Source organism: Arachis duranensis, chromosome 7, assembly GCF_000817695.3.
Source record: "Arachis duranensis cultivar V14167 chromosome 7, aradu.V14167.gnm2.J7QH, whole genome shotgun sequence".
In the NCBI taxonomy this organism is placed as follows: domain Eukaryota; kingdom Viridiplantae; phylum Streptophyta; class Magnoliopsida; order Fabales; family Fabaceae; genus Arachis; species Arachis duranensis.
The window spans coordinates 68,822,904-68,839,965 of NC_029778.3; the positions used below are offsets into that span (position 1 = coordinate 68,822,904).

Below are 17,062 nucleotides of genomic sequence, written 5' to 3' on the forward strand. Positions count from 1 at the left end.
AAAACATTTTTCATTTAAGAAAGGTGAAGGATTCATGGAATTATTCATAGCCTTAAGACATAGTTAATAAATACTAATGATCATGTAGTAAAGACACAAACATAGACAAACATGAAGTTCAAAAACCGAAAAACAGAGAGATAAGAACTAGGAAGTTAAGGAATGAGTCCACCTTAGTGATGGTTGCGCCTTCTTCTTGAAGGACCAATGGTGTTCTTGAGCTCCTCTATGTCTCTTCCTTGCCTTTGTTGCTCATCCCTCATAGCTCTTTGATTTTCTCTAATCTCATTGAGAATGATGGAGTGCTCTTGGTGTTCCACCCTTAATTGGTTCATGTCATGACTCAATCCTTCTAGAGAAGTGTTGAGTTGTTCCCAATAGTTGTTTGGAGGAAAATGTATCCCTTGAGGCATCTCAGGGATTTCTTGATGATGAGCTTCCTCATGCGTCTCTTGAGATCCATGAATGGGCTCTCTTGTTTGCTCAATCCTCTTCTTAGTGATGGGCTTGTCCACTTCAATGAGGATGTCTCATTTTATGACAACTCTAGCTAAGTAGCATATATGGCAAATGAGATGAAGAAAAGCTAGCCTTGCCAAGGTGGAGGGCTTTTCGGCTATTTTGTAGAGTTCTAGAGGGATGACTTCATGAACTTCTACTTCCTCTCCAATCATGATGCTATGGATCATGATGGCCCGATCCACAGTTACTTCGGATTGGTTGCTAGTGGGGATGATGGAACGTTGGATGAATTCCACCCATCCTCTAGCCACATGCTTAAGGTCCAATCTTCTCAATTGAACCGGCTTGCCTTTTGAGTCTCTTTTCTATTGAGCTCCTTCCACACATATGTCCATGAGGACTTGGTCCAACCTTTGATCAAAGTAGACCCTTCTAGTGTAGAGGCGTGCATTTTCTTGCATCATAGGCAAGTTGAATGCCAACCTTACGTTCTTCGAATTGAAATCTAAGCATTTTCCCTGAACCATTGTAAGCCAATTCTTTGGGTATGGGTTCATGCTTTGATCATGGTTCCTAGTGATCCATGCGTTTGCATGGAACTCTTGAACCATTAAGATTCTGACTTGTTGAATGGGGTTGGTAAGAACTTCCCAACCTCTTCTTTGGATCTCATGTCGGATCTCCAGATACTCATTTTTCTTGAGCATGAAAGGGACCTCGGGGATCACTTTCTTCTTGGCCACAACTTCATAGAAGTGGTCTTGATGGGCTTTTGAGATGAATCTCTCTATCTCCTATGACTTAGAGGTGAAAGCAATTGTCTTCCCTTTCCTCTTTCTTGAGGTTTCTCTGGCCTTAAGTGCCATCAATAGTTATGGAAAAACAAAAAAAGCTATGCTTTTACCACACCAAACTTAGAATGTTGCTCGTCCTCGAGCAAAAGAAGAAAGAGTAGATGAAGAAGAAGAAGAGATAGAGGAGAGGGAAAAAGATGTTATTCGGCCAAGGGGGAGAAGAGAGGGTTGTGTTGTGTGAAAATAAAGAAGGATGGAGGGGTTTATATAGTGGAGGGAGAGGGGTGTATAGTTCGGTCATATAGGGTGGGTTTGGGTGGGAAAGAGATTTTGGATTTGAAGGTAGGTGGGGTTTATGGGGAAGAGTGGATGGATGTGAGTGGTGAAGAGGTGATGGGGAAGAGTGATAGAGGTGATTGGTGAATGATGTTTGGGGAAGAGTGTTATGAAAAGGTGTGAGAGAGAGGGAGAAGGTAGGTGGGGATCCTGTGGGGTCCACAGATCTTGAGGTGATCCTGTGGGGTCTATAGATCCTGAGGTGATCCTGTGGGGTACACAGATCCTGAGGTGTAGAGGATTAATCATCCCTGCACCATTTAGGCATGTAAAACGCCCTCTGCATGCAATCCTGGCATTTAACGCCAGGCTGATGCTTGTTTCTGGCGTTGAACGCCACTTTGCTGCTTGTTTCTGGCGTTTAACGCCAGCTTTCCTTAGGGTGCAATTCTGGCGTTTAAACACCAGACTACTGCTTGTTTCTGGCGTTCAACGCCAGCTTCATGCTCTGTTCTGGCATTAAATGCCAGTAAGCTCTTCCTCCAAGGTATGCTTTTTCTTCTGCTGTTTTTGATTCTGTTTTAATTTTTGCAATTGTTTTGTGACTCCACATGATCATAAACCTAATAAAACATAAAAGAACAATAGAAATATAGATAAATAAAAATTGGGTTACCTCCCAATAAGTGCTTCTTTAATGTCAATAGCTTGACAGTGAGCTCTCATGGAGCTTCACGGATGTTCAGAGCATTGTTGGGACCTCCCAACACCAAACTTAGAGTTTGAATGTGGGGGTTCAACACCAAACTTAGAGTTTGGTTGTGGCCTCCTAACACCAAACTTAGAGTTTGATTGTGGGGGCTTTGTTTGACTCTGTATTGAGAGAAGCTTATCGTGCCTCTTTTCCATGGTTGCAGAGGAAGATCCTTGAGCTTTAAACACAAGGTAGTCCCCATTCAATTAGAGGACTAGCTCTCCTCTATCAACATCAATCACAGCTCCTGTTATGGCTAGGAAGGGTCTTCCAAGGATGATGCATTCATCCTCATCCTTCCCAGTGTCTAGGATTATGAAACCAGCAGGGATGAAAAAGGCCTTTAACCTTCACTAACACGTCCTCTACCAATTCATAAGCTTGTTTTATTGACTTGTCTGCCATCTCTAATGAGATTCTTGTAGCTTGTACCTCAAAGATCCCCAGTTTCTCCATTACAGAGAGTGGTATAAGATTTATACCTGACCCCAGGTCACACAGAGCCTTCTCAAAGGTCATGGTGCCTATGGTACAGGGTATTAAGAATTTACCAGGATCTTGTTTCTTTTGAGGTAGAGTTTGCTGAACCCATGTATCTAGTTCACTAATGAGCAAGGGAGGTTCACCTTTTCAAGTCTCATTACCAAACAACTTAATTTCCAAACAACTTGGCATTCAGCTTCATGATGGCTCCTAGATATTGAGCAACTTGCTCTTCAGTTACATCTTCATCCTCTTCAGAGGAAGAATAGTTCTCAGAGCTCATGAATGGCAGAAGGAAGTTTAATGGAATCTCTATGGTCTCTATATGAGCCTCAGATTCCTTTAGGTCCTCAATAGGGAACTTCTTTCTGTCTGGAGGACGTCCCATGAGGTCTTCCTGATTGGGATTCACGTCCTCCCCTTCCTCTTTGAATTCGGCCATTTTGATTATATCAATGGCCTTGCACTCTCTTTTTGGAGGACCTTGTTTCATTCATGAAACTTAGAGTGACCTTAGATAGATCAGAGACTATGTTTGCTAAGCTAGAGGGACTCTGCTCAGAATTCTCTGTCTGTTGCTGAGAAGATGATGGAAAAGGCTTGCTATTGCTAAAACTGTTTCTTCCACCATTATTAAAGCCTTGTTGAGGCTTTTGTTGATCCTTCCATGAGAAATTTGGATGATTCTCCATGAGGAATTATAGGTGTTTCCATAGGCTTCACCCATGTAATTCACCTTTGCCATTGCAGGGTTCTCAGGATCATAAGCTTCTTCTTCAGAAGATGCTTCTTTAGTACTGTTGGATGCATTTTGCCATCCATTCACTCTGAAAAATCATGTTGACTTGCTGAGTTAACTTTTTGTTTTGAGCCAATATGGTATTCAGAGCATCAATTTCAAGAACTCCCCTCTTTTGAGGCGTCCTATTATTCATAGGATTCCTCTCAGAGGTGTACATGAATTGGTTATTTACAACCATGTCAATAAGTTCTTGAGCTTCTGCAGGCATTTTATTTAAGTGAATGGATCCACCTGCAAAATGGTCCAATGACATCTTAGAAAGCTCAGATAGACCATCATAGAATATATCTAAAATGGTCCACTCTGAAAGCATGCCAGAAGGACACTTTTTGGTCAACTGCTTGTATCTTTCCCAAGCTTCATAGAGGGATTCACCATCTTTTTGCTTCAAGGTCTGAACATCCACTCTAAGCTTGCTCAGCTTTTGAGGAGGAAAGAACTTGGCCAAGAAGGCCGTGACCAGCTTATCCCAAAAGTCCAGGCTATCTTTAGGTTGTGAGTCCAACCATATTCTAGCTCTGTCTCTCATAGCAAAAGGAAAAAGCATAAGCCTGTAGACTTCAGGATCTACTCCATCAGTCTTAACAGTATCACAAATTTGCAAGAACTCAATTAAAAATTGGTAGGGATCTTCTGATGGAAGTCCACGAAACTTGCAGTTCTGTTGCATTAGAGCAACTAGTTGAGGCTTCAGCTCAAAATTGTTTGCTCCAATGGCAGGGATTGAGATGTTTCTTCCATAAAAATTGGAAGTAGGTGTAGTATAATCACCAAGCATCCTCCTTGCACCTCCACCATTGTTATTGGGTTCGGCCATGCCTCTTTCTTTTTCAAGATTCTCTGTAAGGTTTTCTCTGGATTGTTGTGCTTTAGCTTCTCTTAGCTTCTTCTTCAGAGTCCTTTCAGGTTCAGGATCTGCTTTAACAAGAATGTCCTTTTCCTTGCTCCTGCTCATATGAAGAAGAAGAAAACAGAAAAGGAAGAGGAATCCTCTATGTCACAGTATAGAGATTCCTTTATGTGAGTAGAAGAAGAAAAGAATAGAAGAAGGATGAGAAAAATTCGAACATAGAGGAGAAGAGAGGGTTCAAATTTTTAGATGAAGAGAAGAGTTAGTAAATAAATAAATAAATATAAGGAGATGAGAGAGAGGAGTTTTCAAAAATTATTTTTGAAAAATGGTTAGTGATTTTTGAAAATTTGAAGAAGAAATAAAATTAAAATTAAAATTTGAAATAATTAGTTAATTAAAAGAATTTTGAAAAAGGGTGAGGAATTTTCGAAAATTAGAAAGAGAAAAGTGGTTAGGTGGTTTCGAAAAAGATAAGAAACAAACAAAAAGTCAATTAGTTAGTTGAAAAAGATTTGAAAATCAATTTTGAAAAGATAAGAAGTTGGAAAAGATTTTGAAATTGATTTTGAAAAAGATATGATTTGAAAAAGATATTTTGAAAAGATATGCGAAAAAAATGAAAAAGATTTTATTTTTGAAAAAGATTTTGAAAAGATAAGATTTTTAAAATTGAAATCTTGACTTGACAAACAAGAAACAACTTATTTTAAAATTTTTTGACTAAGTCAACCCAAAGATTTCGAAATTTATGAGAGAAATAAGGAAAATATATTTTTTTTATTTTTGAATGATGAGAGAAAAAAAAAACAAAAATGACTCACAACATGAAAATTATGAATCAAAACACATGATGCATGCAAGAACACTATGAATGTCAAGATGAACACCAAGAACATTTTGAAGATCAAGATGAACATCAAGACTTATTTTTGAAAAATTTTCAAGACAAGAAAAACATGCAAGACACCAAACTTAGAAATGTTTCATGCTTAGACACTATGAATGCAAAAATGCATATGAAAAACAACAAAAGACACAAAACAAGAAAATACGAAGATCAAACAAGAAGACTTACCAAGAACAACTTAAAGATCATGAAGAACACCATGCATGAATTTTTCGAAAAAATGCATAAATTTTTAAAAAAACATGCAATTGACACCAAACTTAAAAATTGACACTAGACTAAAACAAGAAACATAAAATAATTTTTTATTTTATAATTTTATTAATTTTTTTGGATTTTTTCGAAAATTATTTTTTTGGAAAAACGCAAACAAAGAAAAATTTTTTGAAAAGTTTTTGAAAAGTTTTTGAAAAGAAAAGTACCTAATCTGAGCAACAAGATGAACCGTCAGTTGTCCAAACTCGAACAATCCTCAGCAAAGGCGCCATAAACTTGGTGCACGACATTGTGATCATCAACAATGGCACCAATAGACTTGGAGCTCTCAAACGTGAATCACCTTTTGTCACAACTTCGCACAACTAACCAGCAAGTGCACTGGGTCGTCCAAGTAATACCTTACGTGAGTAAGGGTCGATCCCACGGAGATTGTCGGTATGAAGCAAGCTATGGTCATCTTGTAATTCTCAGTCAGGCGGATAATAATAGTTATGATGGTTTTTGAATATGAAGATAAATAAAGCATAAAATAGAGATAGAGATACTTATGTAATTCATTGGTGAGAATTTCAGATAAGTGTATGGAGATGCATTGTTCCTATTGAATCTCTGCCTTCCTACTGCCTTCATCCAATCCTTCATACTCCTTTCCATGGCAAGCTGTATGTAGGGCGTCACCATTGTTAATGGCAACTTCTCATCCTCTCAGTGAAAATGGTCCAAATGCTCTGTCACAGCACGACTAATCATCTGTCGGTTCTCGATCATGTTGGAATAGAATCCAGTGATTTTTTTGCGTTTGTCACTACGCCCAACACTCACGAGATTGAAGCTCGTCACAGTCATCCCATCTCAGATCCTACTCGGAATACCACAGACAAGGTTTAGACTTTCCGGATCTTAGGAATGGCCGCCAATAATTCTAGCTTATACCACGAAGACTCCGGAGGCTAAGAGATACGCACTCGATCTAAGGTAGAACAGGAGTGGTTGTTAGGCACGTGTTCATAGGTGAGAATGATGATGAGTGACACGGATAATCACATTCATCATGTTGAAGTGCAGCGGATATCTTAGAATAAGAATAAGTTGAATTGAATAGAAGAACAATAGTAATTGCGTTAATACTCGAGGAACAGCAGAGCTCCACACCTTAATCTATGGTGTGTAGAAACTCCACCGTTGAAAATACATAAGTGATAAAGGTCCAGGCATGGCCGAATGGCCAGCCCCAAAGTCTAAGAACTAAACGTCCAAAGATAGATACCAAGATGTCTAATACAATAGTAAAAAGTTCTATTTAAACTAGTTATTAGGGTTTACAGAAATAAGTCTTAGTGCAGAAATCTACTTTCGGGGCCCACTTTGGTGTGTGCTTGGGCTGAGCTTGAGCTTTAGACATGTAGAGGATTCTCTTGGAGTTAAACTCCAGGTTGTAGCATGTTTTTGGCGTTTAACTCTGGTTTGTGACGTGTTTTTGGCGTTTTACTCCATAATACAGCATGGAACTGGCATTGAACGCCAGTTTGCGTCATCTAAACTCGAATAAAGTATGGACTATTATATATTGCTGGAAAGCCCTGGATGTCTACTTTCCAACGCAATTGAGAGAGCGCCATTTGGAGTTCTGTAGCTCCAGAAAATGTATTTCGAGTACAGGGAGGTCAGAATCCAACAGCATCAGCAGTCCTTTTTCAGCTTGAATCAAATTTTTGCTTAGGTCCCTCAATTTCAGCCAGAAAATACCTGAAATCATCAAAAAACACACAAACTCATAGTAAAGTCTAGAAATGTGAATTTTGCATAAAAAATAATAAAAACATCCCTAAAAGTAGCTAGATCCTACTAAAAATTACATAAAAACAATGCCAAAAAGCGTATAAATTATCCGCTCATCATGGTTCATCTTGGTCATAGTATGGAGGAGGTGGTTCTTGAAAGTGGTGATGTTGGGATGGTGGTGGCTCTATGTATGGTTCATATGGCTCATATGGTTGTTGGTATGGTGGGTAAGGATTAAGGTCATATGAAGGTGGTTGGTGAAAAGGGGCTTGTGAGTATGGTTGAGGGTTATGTAGAGGGTATGGCTCATAGGTATATAGTGGTGGTTCTTGAAAGTCACAAGAAAATTCACCATAGCCATTGGATTGGTATGCATCATAGAATGGCTCTTGCTCATAGTGCATTGGTTGGGGTTGTTGCCAAGAAGATTGGTTATATGCATATGGCTCCTCCCACCTTTGATTGTTCCACCCTTGATGCATCTCTTTATTGTAACCTCCACTTCCTACAACATAGTGAGAACCAAACTCATAGCCAAAGTGAGAATTTATGGTAGCAAGAAAACATAAAAACAAAAACTAGTAAGAAATAAAGGGAACAAACTCCTAAAACTACCAAAAACTAACAAAGAAGCAAAAGGCAAACATATTCACAATATTTACATATATACAATAACCAAAAACATAACAACATTGCAATTCCTTGGCAACGGCGCTATTTTGATGAATGGAAATTGTCGTGGTAAAGAATTTTACTAATGAAATCTCGTCGTAAGCATAGTTCTAAACCAACAAACAATCTTCCTCAATCAAACATTTGGTTGTCACAAGTACAAACCCCTATAAAAATAACCGAAGTATTCAAACCTCGGGTCGTTCTCCCTAGGAATTGCAATAAAGTGTTCTTCTTATTGGCTATGAGGTATACTTTGGGGTTTTGAGATAATAAACAAGAAATATAAATGGCAAAGGAAATCAAATGACAAAAAGAAGTCTTGGCAAGGTTTGGTGGTGAAGGGTCTCTATCCTTATCACTAACCACAACATGATAATTGCAAGGATTAATCCCATTAAGTCATCCTCTAACAAGTAAAGGAAAGTCAAATGAGCTATATCAATCCAAGTCCATAAGTCCTAGCCACTCACTAATTGAATTAATGAAAGCTAGAGTCAATGACTACCAATCATCAATCACTTGGACATTAGTGACTCAAGAATTCCTAAGTTACCTTCCCAAGCCAAGAGCATTAAAATCTACTTTAACATCCTTTTAAGCATTTTATCAAACACTTGGAAGGCATAAAAGGAAAGCATAGTAAATTGACAACAAGAATGAATTCTAACAACAATTAATTGCAAAGAATTAACAATAACAATCAAGGAAAACACAATTAACATGAATTACCTCAAATTGCATTAAAAGAAAATAAAAGGAACAAGAGTAGATCCACAACATAGTATAGAAACAAAATAGGGGAAATTGCAACTAGAGAATAGAAGAACAAGATGTAGCAACATAGAATTGAAAGGTAGAAGTAGATGAAAGCAAAGATGAAAACCTAGATCTTAGAAATTCTAATCTAAACTTAATCCTAATTCTAGAGAGAAGAGAGAGCTTCTCTCTCTAGAAACTAACTCTAACTAAAACTAACTAAAACTAATTAGTAACTAACTAGTCCATCCCTCTTCAATCCTTGGGTGAAATAGCTTCAGAAATGAGTTAGATTTGGGCCTGGGAAGCCCAGAATTCGCCTCCAGTGTTTTGCCTTTAAGTGAGTCACGTACGAGCATCGACGCGTATGCGCCATGATGCGTACGCGTCGCTTGGAATTTTGCTTCCACGCATACGCGTTGCCATGCGACTTCAATTCTACGCGTGCGCGTTAGCTGCGCTTGTGCGTCGATGAGTTTATCCCAAATCCTTGATTTTCCATGATTTCTCCACTTGCATGCTTTTCCTCTTCATCCATTTGATCCATTCCTAACCTTTCCATCTTCAATTCACTAACAAACATATCAAGGCATCTAGTAGAATCAAAGGTGAATTAATATTGACACATTAAAGGTCTAAAAAGCATGTTTTCACACTTAAGCACAAATTAGGAGACAATCATGAAACCATGCTATTTCCTTGGATAAATGTGGGTAAAAGGTCATAAAATACTCCAAATTAAGCATAAGATAAACCCTAAAAATGGGGTTTATCAGTACCTACACATCCCTTATGCGTACGCCTGACTTGCAGCACATGATTTACTTAAATAAACACGTGGGTCACGATTTTAGGCCAATTTTCGGCCTAATCGAACTTATTTGAAGAATTTGAAGGCAAGACCAAGGGAAGATCAACCAAGTAGTCATAGGATAGTTTTTAACCATGTTTTAGGATAGATTTCTAGAGAGAGAAGCTCTCTCTTCTCTCTAGAATTTATGGTAGTTTTAGGTTAAATTCTCTTAGATGAAGATTTTAATTCTTGTTCTTATGTAGTTCTCTTTACATTTTCTTGTTCTATTATCTCAATTTGGCTAGTTTCTCTTGTTAGTTTCTTTATTTTGCCTATTTTAGTTTATAAACAATTGTTGAATTTCACTTCCATTTGATGGAATTTTATGTTTTCATGTCCTTTGATGTTTTCTTTAGTTGCTATTATTGTTATCTTGTTTTGGTAGTTTTTAGATGTTATCATTCTTGCAATTTTACCATGTTTTACTTTTATGCCTTCCAAGTATTTTTGAAAATGCTTTGTTTAGTTTTAGAGTAGATTTTTTGTATTCTCGGCTTGGGTCGGTAACTTGGGTGACTTTAAGTCCTAATGTTCAAGTTGATTGATAATTTAGAGATCTTAATTAGTCTTGTTTTCATTGACGCTAATCTTTTGCTAATTCAATTAGTAAATTGGTTAGGAATTATGGATTAGGATTAATTAAACCCATTTGACTTTCCTCCGATGATGGCGATGACGAAGTGAGCTTGCTCTTTGCAATTATCATATTGTGGTTAGTAATAAGGAAAGTGATCCTTAACCATCAACCATTGCCAATATCTCTTTACAATTGAGTTTCCTTTCCATTGCTTTAATTGCTTTTAGTTTAATTCCTTGCATGCTCATTTGATTTCTTGCTTTTTCATTCCGTGTTTATTGCTATTAACCCCCGATTTTTCTCATAGCCAATAATTGAGCACTTGATTGCTATTCCTAGGGAGAACAACCCGGGATACTACTCCTGGTTATTTTGATTTGAATTGTGATAAACTTTTTAAACTTTGATATATGTCATTTGTTGGTTTAGAACTATACTTGCAATGCAATTCCTTTTGTGAAAATTTTAAACCGACGTTTGGCTCGCATTAAGTTTTTGGCGCCATTGCCAGGGAATTGTAATGGTATTATATTATTGACTATTGTGAATATCTGAATATTGTGAATAAATTACTTTTTAGTTATTTATTGGTTTTTTGCTAGTAGTTAGGAGTTTATTTTTTTCTTTGTTTTTTGATATTTTTTGTTTTGATTTTCTCTCTTCTTCTGAATTCTCATCCTTTGGCTTTAGGTATGGTTGTAGAAGTTTTGTAGGAAATGGAAATTTCGATGATGGTTTTCAATAAGGAAGGGATTATCACTTGAGAGATGAGTCACATACATATAGACAATCTTCATAGAAATCTCATCCTCTACCCCGCTACGATCATAATTCTCCCTACAGTGCATACCCATCCAATGGATATGGTGGTCCTTGCTATGATTATAAACCTCAACCACCATATTCATATGACTGTCATCCTCAGCATTATCCTCAACCACAATACTCTCAAGTCCCATTCCACCACCAAGTACCTTCATGCGATCCAAGTTCCTATCTATATCACAACCAACCTTATGAACCTTGCCAACAACCTTGTGAGCCTCATGTATAACCATACTTTGAACCACTCCAAAACTAATATCAATACTCCTATAACCCTTTTGAACCATTACCCCCATATACACTACCCTATATTCTCACCCTTATGAACCCTCCTATTCACCACAACCTTCCACAGATGATACTCTTCATTCCTTCCTTCAAGAACAAATAGAGGCAAGAAAGGAGAAGCAAGAATCCGTCAAGCGATCCAATACAATCATGGCTTCCCTAGTCGATGCTCTAGCCCGATTGAACTCAACACATTCTTGGAATAATCCAAGAACATCCATGGTGAATGTGTAAAGTCCACTTCAATTGAAGCATGTGGAGTGGAAGAGAACTTAGAGCTTCAGCACGATAAATTCTCCTTTATTCCACAATCATTAATGGAAGAAACTCATCAATTATTGATCGAAGAACAAAAAGAGTTTCTCCTAGAGAAAGAGGAATTCCAAAAGATACAATATAACTACATGGCTACTATAGCCGAAAGCTTAGCTCGTTTAGCCTCACAACGCTCTTGCAACAATAAAAGAACTCACATAGTAGATATAAAGACATAGTTTTAACCAAAGAGTGTACCATAGAGAAAAGATTGGAGCCTCATATGGAAGAAGATGGGTTGATGAGTGAAACTCAAAAAGCAGAGGATGTTGAAGAGGAGAGATTGAAGGATTCATTTCTAAAAGGTGAAAATGTTCAATGCGTTGAATCAGAATGAGTAATTGAAAGGTTAGAAAGAGTTGAGCAAGTGATAAACTCCATTATTGAGGATGATTCCATGTCAAGCAGTGATCTCACGGAGTTTGTTGAGCCTTTTTCCGTTAGATTTGAAAGTGATGTTGTGGAGAACTATGCACAACCTCGAAAACATGTTTTAAGTAATGAAAATGATTCAGAAGAAGTTGAAAATCAAAGAATCAAATTTGAAGAAGCTTGCCAAGAGGTAGAGGTTGTCAAATAAGAGTCAAAGGGAGAGGGGACAACCATAGCATATCCATTGGATATCTCCCTTGCTAAGTCACTATCCATATTACAAGTTGAGTGGGAAATCATTTCATTCTTTAATTTTCTTGTCCCATATCAATATGCTTTGTTAGAAAAAGATGGTCAACTTAGACCTCTTTGTAGGTTGGTGAGTAAGAAAGAGTTGGATATTAGTTGGCAACTAGAATCAAAGTACATGGTAGAAAAAGCTCAAACTTTGGAGTCTGAAGGTGGAGTAAAGCAAAATTCAATGGATTCCGAAGGAGGATTTTGAGCTTTGAAGAGAATTCAAAAGTTTTGTCACCCGAATGGAAACTTGAAGATCAACAAGGAAGGGTGTTGACAAACAAAGTTTGGGATCCTAGGACACAATGTGAGAATCAACAATCTTGGGGTCTTACTACTTGTTTGGTATTTCTTGAGAGTTTGGTGTACATGATTTAGGATCCCAGTGGATATTGAAAATGCAAGAATTGGTGGGGACACAAAGAGGAACTCAAGCATAAGCCGCCATAACAAGAGCGTCCCTAATTGTCCAACTTAAGGACTTTAGAGAAAAGTGATAGGTGAGAGACACTCCACTATAGTAACATCTTTTCCTTCTTTCTTTTGTATATAGTGGTAAATAATTTTAATTTCCATTGTTAGATAGATTTGTTAGTTTTGACTGATAGTTTTGCTTGTTTAATAAGGTTTGGTATTGTTTTTGTAACTTGTTGGGTGTTTGGAATGCTTAGTTTGGTACAAAATTTTGAAAAAAAAAATAAAACAGAGCACTAATCATGCGTGCGCACAACCCACACATTTTCGTAAAATCATGTGTACGCATATGAGATGCGTACGTGACGAGCGGATTTTCTGTCGGTAAAGAATTTCACAAATAAATTCTCGTTGCAAGTATAGCTTCTTAACCAGTAAAGAATCCTTTGTACAAAAGTTTTGGTTGTCACAAGTAACAAAACCCAATAAAATTTATAACCGAAGTATTCAAGAAATTGCAGGGAAGTGTATTTATTATTGGTTATGAGTTTTCTAGAAAATTTAGAGTTTGGGCAATGGGCACAAGCATATGATTGTAAATTAAAGCAATGAAAATTAAAAGAGATTTATATTATTCTAGATAAACAGAAATCCTTGAATGGGGGAATGATTAAATGGAAGTTTTATCCTTGTTGGAATTTTCTCAAGTGTAGTATCAAAAGGTTGTTATTTTCACTTAGTTAACCCTTACTAAATAAAGGAAAGTCAAGTGATTGAGCTAACTCTTATTCATAAATCCTAGTCCTCTCCCTTAGGAAGGTCTAGCGTTAGTAAATACAGAATTACCCAACAACTTCTAATTTAACTAATCACTTAAGCATTCCAACTCAAGTGTCTCCTTTTAATCAACCCCCAAGTCAAGTTGGGAGTCTACTCTGTAATCATGCATACTATCTTTCTTGTTGGGAGTTTGGAATAGAAAAGAGACATGATAATGGAAATAAAATTGAAAGCAATTAAATAAATAATAAAATTGAGAAGAAACAAATTAAATTAGAAGAGAAATCAAATTAAAGGAACATTGAACCTGGAATTGAGAAGAAGCAATCCTAAAATTAAGAGAAATCCTAAATCCTAAGAGAGAGGACAGAGCCTCTCTCTCTAAAAACTACATTTAAAACCTAAAAATTGTGAATATGAAAGTTATTTTTAATGATTGGATGCATTCCCCCACTTTATAACCTCTAATCTGTGTTTTCTGAGCCGAAAATGGGTAAAAAACAGTCCAGAAATCGCCTCCAGTAATTTCTGATACGTCCAGCACGCGGCAAATTCACACGTACGCGTCGTCTACGTGCACGCGTGGATTGCATTTTTTCCAGGTCACGTGTCCGCGTGATCCATGCGTGCGCATCACTTATATTCAGGGCAGCTATATCAAATTATATACTGTTGCAAAGCTCCAGATGTTAGCTTTCCAATGCTACTAAAACTGCCTCATTTAGATCTTTGTAGCTCAAGTTATGACCGTTTGAGTGCGAAGAGGTCAGGCTGGACAGCTTTAGCAGTTCCTTCAGTTTCTTGTATTCCTTCCACTTTTGCATGCTTCCTATCCATCCTCCAAGCCATTCCTACCTTGTAATCCCTGAAATCACTTAACGCACATATCACGGCATCGAATGATAATAAGAGAGGATTAATATTAGCAAATATAAGGCCAAAGAAGTATGTTTTCAATTATAACTTAAAATCAGGAAGGAAAATATAAAACATGCGAATTGTATGAATAAGTGTGAGAATAATTGATAAAATCCACTAGATTAAGCATAGGATAACCCCTAAAAATGGGTTTGTCAACCTCCCCACACTTAAACATTAGCATGCCCTCATGCTAAGCTCAAGAGAACTAAAAGAGTGAAGAGGAATTGTATGAAATATGAAATGCAACCTATTTATATAAATGCAACTAAATGCAAAATGTTTATACCTACTTGGTGAAAAGTAAATAAACCTTTTAAGAACAAATATGAACTGAATTTCACTAATTCGAATCATAAAAATAAAGTACAAATAGACTTGCAGGAAGAAAATAACTCATGAAAGCCGGGAACAAGGAATCGAGCATCGAACCCTCACTAGAAGTGTATGCACTCTAATCGCTCAGGTGTTTAAGGTTTGATCTCTCAATTCTCTACTAATCTTGCTTTCTAAGGTTTGCTTTTATTCTACCAATCAACAAAGAATTAATGCACAGATACACATATCAAGAGGTCTTTTAAGGGTTGTAATGGGGTTAGGGTCAAGGTATGATTGTATTTTAGGCCAAGTGGACTAAAATCTAAATCCTTAATTAACTTAAACTTTTCCCACCTAACTTAAGACAATCCATGTAATCACAATACAAAACCTAACTATCCATTAACCATGTTTTCCACATATTCATGCATCCGAATTTGAGTGCAACTCATATGCATTACTTTCACCATTTACTTTGGGGCGTTTTGTCCCCTTTTATTATTTTCTCTTTTGCTTTTTATTTTTTCCCTTTTTTTCTTTTCTACATTTTATTTTTTTCTTTTGTTTTTCTTAATGCATATGATTAAGATATTAAATGCATGAACATGTCCTCAACATTTTTCACATTTTCACACAAGTCTAACATACTCAATTCCCAAACCAAACGTTTCCAAACCCACTTTTCCCACACTTAATTCATGAGCACTTTCACTAGTCTAAGCTAATCAAGGATTCAAATTAAGCACATTATTATTTTTCACTTAGAGTTAGTAATAAGCTAAAGTAAAGAATAAAAGGGATAAAATAGGCTCAAATTGGGTTGCAAAGGATAATGAAAGGTTAAGGCCATATGGGTATGTAAGCTAAGTGAAACAAGGCCTCAATCATATAAGTATATGCATACATTAAGCCATGAAAATATAGAATCAAGCAAGATATAGATCACAATTTTAGAGAGAACAACACATGCCAAAAATAAAATATTGGTTGATAAAATGTAACCAATCAAATAGGCTCAAAATCTCACGGGTTTTGTATGTTCGAGCTCTAAACCATGTTCCAAAATAAAATTTCTTCAAACAAGTAACACAAAAATTTTAATTCAAATTAGTGAAATGCTATAAAACCTTTCTTGAAAAAGAAAATATTACTTCAACCAAGTAGTAGCTAAATACACAAAATCAAACAAATATGCAAACAAACATGCAAATGCAACAATTAACAATGAAAATAAAGCATTGGTGTTGAAATAGGAAATGGCTAACCCATGGAAGTCGGTATCAACCTCCCCACACTTAAAGATTGCACCGTCCTCGGTGCATGCTTGGATGTGCAAGTGGACGGGTTGCTCTAACTGACACTTTTCTCTCCAAAGAATGTGCAGATGGACTTGTCTGTTGCCCCATGTAAGAGTTTTCTATTTCCCTTTCGCGGTGGCCATCCTGAAAGAAAAGGAAAAGAAGAAAAGTATCCCAAAAACAAGGATAGGAAACAAATAAAATATGGGTGGATTAATGCCAAATAATGAGGGTCTCAATTACATGGTAGCTACAACATGCAAGTGAGAAAATAGTAGAGGCACATGGCATATCAACAGTGCAAAAAGTTACAACAAGGGGAGAGAGTGTGGGTAATGCAAGATAGTATAAGTGCATATCAATGCAAAAGGAATACCAGTATTATAAAAATTAGCATTGGCTTATGAATAATAATACTCAATCAGAATAAAATAAGTCATGAAGCGCCAGAATAATGCAAGAAAAGATGCAACAGTTGAATGAGAAAATTTTAACACCAATTGAAAAATAATAAATTTAGAAAAGAAAATAAAAATATGCACAAAATTAAAATGTAATGAATGAAAGTATGCAAATAAATTAAGTAAAATAGGATGAGAGCGAAGAAGGATGAGAAGTTCAAGAGATGAAGTAAGAAAGAAAGAAGAAAGAAGAAAAGATAGAAGAAATTAGGATTAGAAAAGAAAAGATAAGATAAGTGTCAGTGCAGGGATCTGGTGGTGTTACGCGAGTGACGCGCACGCGTACTCCACGCGTATGCGTGGGTTGCGCAAATGGGGAGACGACGCATCGGCGTCGGTCACGCGTACGCGTGACCAAGCTTGTGCTACTCGCGCGAAGGCAGCCTTGCGCGCGCACAACTCTCTGTTTGTATCGGGATTTGTGCCAAAATAGCATATGACGCGTGTGCGTCAGTGATGCGTACGCGTGAGTGGTCAGAATTTGAAAATGGCGCGCACGCGTCAGGGACGCGTACGCGTGGGTGAATTTGTGCCTTGGGCATAGTGCCCGCACCTGGCCAGCACAACTTTCAGCCTGACACCT

General features: G+C 37.1%; 1 non-coding gene across 1 annotated transcript; it reads left to right on the forward strand.

The window, feature by feature from the left end:
- The first annotated feature begins 3,882 nt into the window (after positions 1-3,882).
- Positions 3,883-3,986, forward strand: LOC127740755 (small nucleolar RNA R71). Its single transcript, XR_008001614.1, has one exon. It is a non-coding gene; the product is annotated as a small nucleolar RNA R71 (small nucleolar RNA).
- The last annotated feature ends 13,076 nt before the right edge of the window (positions 3,987-17,062 follow it).